Source organism: Gossypium arboreum, chromosome 7, assembly GCF_025698485.1.
Source record: "Gossypium arboreum isolate Shixiya-1 chromosome 7, ASM2569848v2, whole genome shotgun sequence".
Taxonomy (NCBI): domain Eukaryota; kingdom Viridiplantae; phylum Streptophyta; class Magnoliopsida; order Malvales; family Malvaceae; genus Gossypium; species Gossypium arboreum.
Genome location: NC_069076.1, coordinates 41,823,763 through 41,833,037, shown reverse-complemented (window position 1 = coordinate 41,833,037; position 9,275 = coordinate 41,823,763). Strand labels below are relative to the sequence as shown.

The 9,275-nt window shown below is 38.2% G+C and overlaps 1 non-coding gene across 1 annotated transcript; it reads right to left on the bottom strand.

Annotated features, from left to right (window-relative positions):
- Positions 1-2,518: 2,518 nt before the first annotated feature.
- LOC128296072 (small nucleolar RNA R71) lies at positions 2,519-2,625 on the bottom strand. Its single transcript, XR_008286620.1, has one exon. It is a non-coding gene; the product is annotated as a small nucleolar RNA R71 (small nucleolar RNA).
- Between the last annotated feature and the right edge of the window lie 6,650 nt (positions 2,626-9,275).

The following is a 9,275-nucleotide window of genomic DNA, read 5'->3' as shown; positions in this document are numbered from 1 at the left end:
GATTCACCGCCTCTTCTCTGGAATCCTACCTGGTGCATAGTATCTGTTCACTTTAGCCAGCGAAGACTTGTTAACGGGCCAAGGCAAGTAATAAACCTAATAAAGAGAAATTACTGAAATGCCCCTATATGACCAAATTACCCCTATGTGTTGAATGTAAGATTTATGGATGTTACATGTATATCTGCTGTATACATACGATATTCTGTTTAGGTTGTATATGGGCTGGGAATTATGGAACGGAGGAAGTATATGAGGATCGCATGGTTGCTTGACAATCGTGGGTCCACCGACGGCTTTTAAGCTCAATATGTGATTGGTAGCTTGCTGCAATGAAGGTAGTTTGGCAATCGGGCTATCATTGATGTGTATCGGTGGGTAGGTCAATATTTATATCCCCACATGATGTGTATCGGGGGACAGAGTTGATGTGTAACAGTTGGATTATTGGGGTGGATTGCACTGCATTACATTGCATGTATGATTTTATGGATTGATAAATGCTTATTATTCGTCGAGGGTTGTACACATTGAGTTTTCGAAAAATCACTCCTTCTTTTATTTTTCTCAGGTGATGCACAGTAGAAGGTTCGATGTTTGGAGGGACTCGAAGGTGGCCGGCTAGCAAGACGACTTGGACTTGTTTTTTTTAAAAGAAAGCATATAGTTTCTAGCTTATTAAGTAATTTCAGAATGGAATGAAATAAGCCCTTCCCTTTTATTATTATTTGGATTGTTATTTTTATTTGTTGTAATTATGAGAAGGTGAACATGGGTTTCCTAAATCACAGATTGTTTTTCTATGTTTTCGCAACTTAATTTTAAAATGACAACCTTTCATAAATCAGATGTTTTAAACAAGCTTTCGTAATTGAAAGAGAGTTTTTATAAGTTAATTAAGGTTTCTCATTCTAAGAAGGGTTTTCAATGAAAATAAGGTTTTCGCTAAAACACTTCAATGTGACGTGCCAGATTCAGCCATAATGTCCGGGCCGGGTTTGGGGTGTTACACACTTTCCTTCGGGATTTTTGGGTTTCTTTATGTTTTGTTATCATTATTCTTCTGAGATGTTTTCTTTTAAATTTATGAACTAAATCCTCTAAATACCTAAGGGAAATGAAACCTAAGACGGATCTTGCTATTATTTTTCTGAATTATATGATAAATATTTGACTTGTTCTTAATTATGAGTTCTTAATTCTTGCTTTAATATTCCAAGATATTGATTCAAGTATTGATGTGCTTATTCAGAGGAGCAAAAGTCCCTGTCTAAGAGTAGATCTAGCATAATTTTGCCAGATTAGGGTGAAAGCTAATAAGGGAATCAATAGATCGAGTTAAAGCAACACTAGGGGTTTTAATTAGAAAGAGATTTTAGTTAATCAACCTAGGGTTAGACGTTGTTAGTCTCGAAAGAGATTATAATATAACTTAGGGATTTCTACGAATCAAGTCAAGTGAATAAATCGCCTGATTCAGAGTCAAATAACAAGTGAAATCTAGGTGGATTTTTCCTTGGGTATTGTCCAAATCAATCAGTTTTCCCAAAAGTATTTCCCCAATTTTCTTCCTGCGCATTCTTAGTTTAATTAATTAGTTTGGATAAAACAAGTCCCCTTATTTTTAGGCTAGATAATAAAAAGAAAGTTAATACTAGTACTTTTAGTTCCTCTGGGTTTGACATCTCGGTCTTGCTATAAAGTATACTACTGTTCAATAGGTGCACTTGCCTTCATCGTGATAATAGTTATTTTTCAAGTACGATCAATCATAAATATAAAACTTATCATGAGACGATCACATCAAGTTTTTGGCGCCATTGCCGGGGAACTAAAATATTAGGAACGCTTAATTTTTATTACTTTAGCCATTTATTTTATTGTAATTTAAATTTTATTTTAGTTTTTTTAATTTTACTAAATTTTCTTTTGACATGTTTTTATAATTTATGACTAGAAGAAACCCGTCAGGACCATTACTTTTTGACAGTGAGATTGAAAGCACAGTTCGTAGAAAATTAAGAGAAATAAAGTGAAACCTAAGAAACATAGAGGAAGGACAAGAGGTAGAAATCCACAATACAACCGAGGAGATGGCTAAAAATCAGAATAATCAGCTTCCTCCTATGGTTGCTACAAATCCAATAAATCAGAATCCTGCTCCTCGTACTTTGTATGATTATGCTAAACCTACTTTAACAGGAGCCAAATCGAGTATAGTTAGACCTGCTATTGCTGAAAATAATTTATAATTGAAACCTAACACAATTCAAATGATACAACAGTTTGTTCAGTTTGATGGTTTGCAGGACGAGGATCCAAACACTCATTTGGCAAATTTTCTGGAATTCTGTGACACCTTTAAGATCAATGGCATTTTTAATGATGCTATTCACCTTTGGTTTTGAGGAATAAGGCTAAACAGTGGTTGAACTCGTTACCACGAGGGTCAATCACTACTTGGGAACAAATGACTAAAAAATTCTTACTTAAATATTTTTCGCCGGCTAAAATGGTTAAGTTGAGGAATGATATCTCTTATTTTGTGCAGATGGATCTAGAAACACTCTATGCTGCATGAGAGAGATACAAGACTCTATTAAGAAGGTGTCCTCACCATGGGTTACCTTTATGGTTACAGGTTCAGACTTTTTACAATGGTGTAAACCCCTCAACAAGACAACTAATCGACGCAGCCTCCGGTGGAACTTTAAACAACAAAACACCTGAAGAGACTTATGAATTTAACGAAGAGGTGTCACTGAATAACCATCAGTGGCAAGTCATGAGAACAAAGCCAACAAAAGTAGCTGGTGTTTTCAACCTCGACGCGGTTACTATGCTATCTAACCAGGTAGAACTTTTAAATAAAAAGATTGATGATTTTTATGGTTCTACTCAGATACATCCAGTGATGTGGTACGATTCAAATGGAGGAGGAGCACACACAAAATATCAATCCTTCAACCCTAGCACCGAGGAGGAACAAGTTTAATATATGGGTAATAATAATTCTAGACCTCAAAATAACCCATACAGTAACACTTATAACGCAGGTTGGAGGAACCATCCCAACTTCTCGTGGGGTGGCCAAGGAAATCAAAGGCCACAACATCCCCAAGTTTCCAAAAACCACCTTACTAGCAGGAAAAGAAGTTGGACCTTGAGGAGATGCTCACAAAGTTTATCTCGGTGTCAGAAACTCAGTTTTAGAATACCGAAACAACACTTAAGAATTAACAAGTGTCGATCCAAGGGGTCGAAACCCAGATAGGCCAACTTGCCAAACTAATTTCTAAATAACCACAGAGTAGCTTGCCGAGTAATACTGAATCTAACCCAAGGGAACAACTCAATGTGATTATTGTTTGAGATAAGAAAGGGTTAGTCGAACCTGAACCAGAACCAAGGCAAGGAATTGAGGCGAGTAAAGGTAAAGGTGAGGTGGACCACGATGAGCAAAAACCAGTAAGTAGAGAGTACAAACCTCATGTGCCATACCCTATTGCGATTAAGAAAGACCATACGGATGAACAATTTGGAAAATTCCTTAAACTATTAAAGAAATTACACATTAACTTACCGTTTATTGAAGCTCTTTTGCAGATGCCAAACGCAGTTAAATTTTTAAAGGAGCTTTTAGCAAATAAACGAAAGTTGGATAAGGCGTCGCATGTAGAATTGAATGCAGTTTGCTTAGCCGTTCTATAGAATAAGCTACCCAACAAGTTGAAAGATCTAGGAAGTTTTATGATTCCTTATTTGATTGGTAGTTTGAACGTGAATAGTGCATTAGCTGATCTAGGGGCTAGCATTAATATAATGCCTTATAAAATGTTTAAACAGCTAGGTCTTGGGAAACTCAAACAATCTAGGATGAACGTTCAATTGGCTGATAAAACCATTAGATTTCCTAGGGGTATCATTGAAGATGTTCTTGTTAAAATCGATAAATTTATTTACCCAGTAGACTTTGTTGTTTTAGATATGGAAGAGGATAGTAACATACCTTTGATTTTAGGACGACCCTTTTTAGAAACTGCTAGAACCATTATTGATGTTGGTATAGGTGAACTCACACTTTGTGTGGGTGATGAAACGATCACTCTTCAAGCTCGTAATTAGAGTAACAAATCAAATAATGAGGGTGGTTGTATAAATTGTGTTACTAATACTGATCATGTGGTGCAACCTTCTTTGTAGGAAACATGTTCGATGAGTATAAATGAGCCTTGTTCAAGTAACAACAAAGGACACATCTATGAAAAACGAAGGCTACAGATTAAAGAACTAGATGAATGGCGAACACCTGTCAAGGAAAAACCAAAAGCACACGAAAAATCGAAGCGACACAATAATGAACATGGGGTTGAAACGAAGGAAATTAAAGTTGGAGACAAAGTATTGCTAGAAGAAAATAACCTCCGAATTGCTACTCTAGAGCACGATAAGGACAGAGCGACTCCCTTCATGGTAATGAACATCTTTCTGCATGGTACAGTCGAGGTAACACATACTGTATTCAGAGCTTTTAAGGTAAATAATACTCGACTTAGACCTTATTTTGATAAAATTGATAGCAGGAAGGAAGAGTGTAAACTCCTCACACCACCATGACCACGCAACAAGAGAGGTAAGTTGAGCTTAGACTCTAAATAAGCGCTTCTCGGGAGGCAACCCGAGCATTAACGGTGTTGATTTTTTTTAAATTGTAGTTTTTAACATCTAAATCACTAACTGAGTCATTGAACTCAGGTTTTCCACATCCACACGACTAGGCACATGGGTGTGCCTTAGGCCGTGTGATGTGGCCGTGGGCAATTCTGTCAAATCAATACTGGTGTGAGCCACGCCCGTGTCTATAAACCATGGTCAAAACTGCCAAATTAACATGGGCGTGCAACACGCCCGTGCCCACCAGCCGTGGTCAACACTGTTAAAATAACACGGGTGTGCACATATATATATGGGCGTGGGAGAAGAGAACGAAGCAGGACACGACCGTGCGACACGACTGTGTGAACCAACAAGCCCAAAGAACATGGGCATTGGCTGAATTTTAGACGTGCCCAAATTTGAAAATCATGAAACACACGGGCTGAAATAAGGGCACATAGGCATGCTTAATGGACGTGTGCCCCAATATCTATATAAACCTCCCACTATTCATCATCCCTTCCCCAAAACCCTAACCCTAGCTGCCGAAATCTCTCCCCTCCCACCGACCGGCTACCCCTAAACTCTCCACTCTTCTTTCATTTTCTCCCCTCTCTTTCCCTTTTCCCCTCTTCTTACCCTTGCAAGAATCACACGGCCTCAATACCCACGCCCGTGGCTAACCCCAACCTCACCCCACAATCACGCTGCCGCTCCTCCAGCACCGGTCCTCCACTAACATTTTTCTCATCTCTTTTCCTTTCTTTTGATGCTTACTATCATGATAATCTTAATTTTTACCCTATCATTTACATTTTGCTACTAATTCTTATCATATCATCCTCATTCTTAGGATTTATTTCATGTTTTTTATACCATTTTCTTACCATTATTAGCTACTTTAGTCTTTTTCGTGTTGAATCTAGTCATGCTATCTCTATGCCATTTGCCATAACATCTCTGCCATCAAGTTTGATTGCTTTTGGTGGAGTCTTGTTAGTGTTAGTAGTTTTTGGTTGAATTTGTTAGTGGTAAATTTCTTGTCAAATTTGTTAGTATATGTTATTTTTTTCTATTCATTAGGATATAATAGTAGTTCTTCTTACAAGTATATCATGTCAAATCCACGAGGTAAGAAGATTGTGGTCCCCTCTTCGAAGAAGTGTAAAGGAGCATCATCCTCCTTGGGTCCTACCACCGAAATCCGGTATCCATTCCTACAGTTTCCCCTGGGACCTCAGGAGGAACCCTTTCAAATACTACGGGCCTAACCCCTAGGTCTGGGTCGTTGCATTGATTGGGCCGCACTCGAGCAGATCCAACTCACAGACGCTGTCTGGGCCTTCTGACTACTGACCCCTGGGGGTTCTTCTTTGAGATCATCGAGCCGACCTACCTTGAGCTCACACTCGAACTCTACTTGACCTTCTACCTTCAAGTTATTGTGACAGAGTTCAATGATCCTGGAATGGTCCAGTTCCGTCTCGGCGGTTTAGTTCACCAGCTGAGTGTGCCTGAGTTCAGAGTCGCACTGGGACTATATACAGAGGAGTTCGTGGACGGCGACGACTTTGACAACCTCCATCGCCACATACACTACTCTCCTTCAAACTGCTGGAAGGCCCTCGTTCCTGCTTCGGCCACTTATGACCCCAGCAGCTCAAAGGCATCGGCTCTCGCCCCATCCCTAAGATATTTACAGGCCATCCTAGCCCACACCTTGACAGGCCGGAGAGAGAGCACCAGCATCGTCAACACCCACGACGCCTACGTTTTATGGAGCATGGTAGATGGGCACGTATTCGACCTCGCCTATTTCATTGTCCTCGCATTCGCCATCAGACGGAGTGGCACAGAAAGGGAGTCATTTCCATAGGCCCTTATGTGACTCACCTGGCATGGTACTTTGGTCTCCTCAAGACGGTGGTGCAAGCATCCTCCCTCTCTCTCATTGGTTAGATGTCCCTACAGGGCATCTCGAGTATGCTGCATATGAGGATGATCGAGCGACGACGTGGATTTGATCCTCCTCAATACCGCCTCATCCAGTTAGCCGAGCAAGAGGACCTAGAGGACATTGCCGATGATGTCCTTCTACCTCACGATGATCCAGACTCTCAGCCACCACTTTGTCATCGTCCAGTTCATGCAGCGGCTTCACTCTCTGACATCTTTGAGCACCTCACTCGATTCGAGCAATAATATTTTCAGTGATTTGATCACATTGATGCAACTCTACATCAGATTTGTCAGCACCTTCACATCTCATCACCGCCCCCACCTCGCGAAGCATCTAGCAATGAAGATGTTTAAAGACTTTTATTTATTATTTTTATGTTTTTACTTTTATCTTTTTAAAACTACATTTTGTTTTATTTTTCTTTAATTTTATTTTTACTTCATCGTTAGGTTTTATAATTTATATTAAACAATTTATATTTTCGGCCATTTCTTTACGAGTAATCATGCTACTTTATATTTCCTAAAGAGTTATTGATTCTATCGCAGTTATAAAGAGCTCCAAAGCTCACTATTACTTAGGAATTTGTAACTCCACTGGAAAAGGTCCTCCACGATTGCCATGCCTTGCTCGACCACGATCATAGGTACCACTAGTTATAATATTCTTTTGGAGCAACACTTGTGGAACCCAACCTCTACCACCACCGGAGGATCCTCCTCCAATCTCATCCTTGCCTTGGCCGATTACTTTCCATAATTCCAATTCAAGGAATCCATTTAACATTCAGTAAGTTTCACTTCTCTCCCTATCATATGATCTTATATCTATATTTTTCATTAAATATAACTTTGTACATTGAGGACAATGTACATCTTAAGTGTGGGGGGATATTTATATCATTATCAGAAAAATCCCTGAATTTTGTCTTGTTCTTAAATAATCTTCTCATATCATTATTAGAATGAATTTTAATTAATTTATGATTTTTATTGATATGTCTTGAACTAAAACATAGGCATTTATGCATTGATTGTTAGACTTTAAGGAATTAGAGAATCAAGCATGATAAAGTTGATTTTTGAGAATTAAAATTTTTTAGGTTGTTTCCCCTAGTTTAGGTATTATCTTAAGTTGAAATTCACAGGTTAAACAGCAAAAAGCCATAATTTTTGTGAGATCTTGAGCCTTTAAAGCATATATTATTTCTTTCATGCTCACTTTTATTTTTGTTTTGAGTGCGTCAATATCGAATTGTTATTCTAAAACTTGCTTGATTATGCATGTCAAGACCACACCTTTGATTTGATATGTTGAGATGATAAAGGCACCTAGCTTTAACACACTCACTCCATAAAAGCCTACCTCCATAATTAACCCTTAGTGAACCCCCTTGAGCTTAACAAGCTATTCATTGATTTACCCTCAATATTAACCCATAACCCATTATTGTTGAAGTCCCCTCAATTAATTTGATCCCTATTTTTGTCGAGATTCGATTTGAATAAATTGCTTAGCTATGTTTTTTTCAACAAAGTTCTATAATATTTGATTTGTTATTAAAAAAATTATTATTATGAAATTATGTAATGCTTAGATTAAAACGATGTCATCCATGAAGAAAAGCTCAATTAGGAATGTAAATTGTAAATTGTAGTATTTTTCTAGTTAGGTAATTTTTCAATTCAATCTCGATTCTAGCCTTCTTTTTTAGCTTATGACCACACCCCCTAACCAAAGCTACGTTACAACCCTCTAAATACCTTTTGATTGATGTATCATCTCAATATATAGTGATGGAGAATTGATTTTCACGCAAGCCTATGGTAATAACTTTTCATATTGACTAATGAGTGCTTCATTTGTTGTTCTTAAACATTTCGAGTGATTTGAGTGAATCTTTAGTGAGGATGTTGAATTCTGTGATATTTTGAATCAAAGGTGATTACTTAGATGAGGGGAGGCACCTATGTTTTCGTGATAAAATGCTCAGCTTGGAATGTTTGAAACTTTGATGTTCTTCAAGTTGAATTTTCAATGTATGATTACTTATAGATTAGTTTGAGATACTATTGATGAGAATTATAAGTTGAGAAGAATTTATTTTGATTGTGAGTTGAGGATTTTGCTTGAGGACAAGCAAACACTTAAGTGTGGGGGTATTTGATAAGTCGTAATTTATACATATTTTTATCCTATGCTTAACATATTTTTGGATGAATTATCATCAGATTTGTGGAATTTGATGCTCCTAATCCTTTAATTTCATGTTTTATACTTAGGTGAGCATAGGAGAGTAAAAAGAGCGAGAAATGGGCTAAAAATGGAGAAGATGGGTTAACGTGGAAAATCAACACGGCCCGAACTCCCTCACACGGGTAGTTCAAATGCCCGTGTCTATTTAACAGATTGCAACACGGCCTAAGCCACCTCACATGGGCGTGTCACACGGGGGTGTCCCTATCGAGTCTAAGTCTAGTCTTATTTGAAAAAGGCCACTCTTGAGGGTTTTGAAGCATTCTAATGCCTATATAAACACCCAGGACGTACCTAGAGAAGACACACGGGGTAGGAGGTAAGTAATTACTCGAAGAAAGCCGATTGATCCACCTCAGAAGCCGAATTCTCCTTCAAGACTGAAGATCTCCTTTCACTTTCC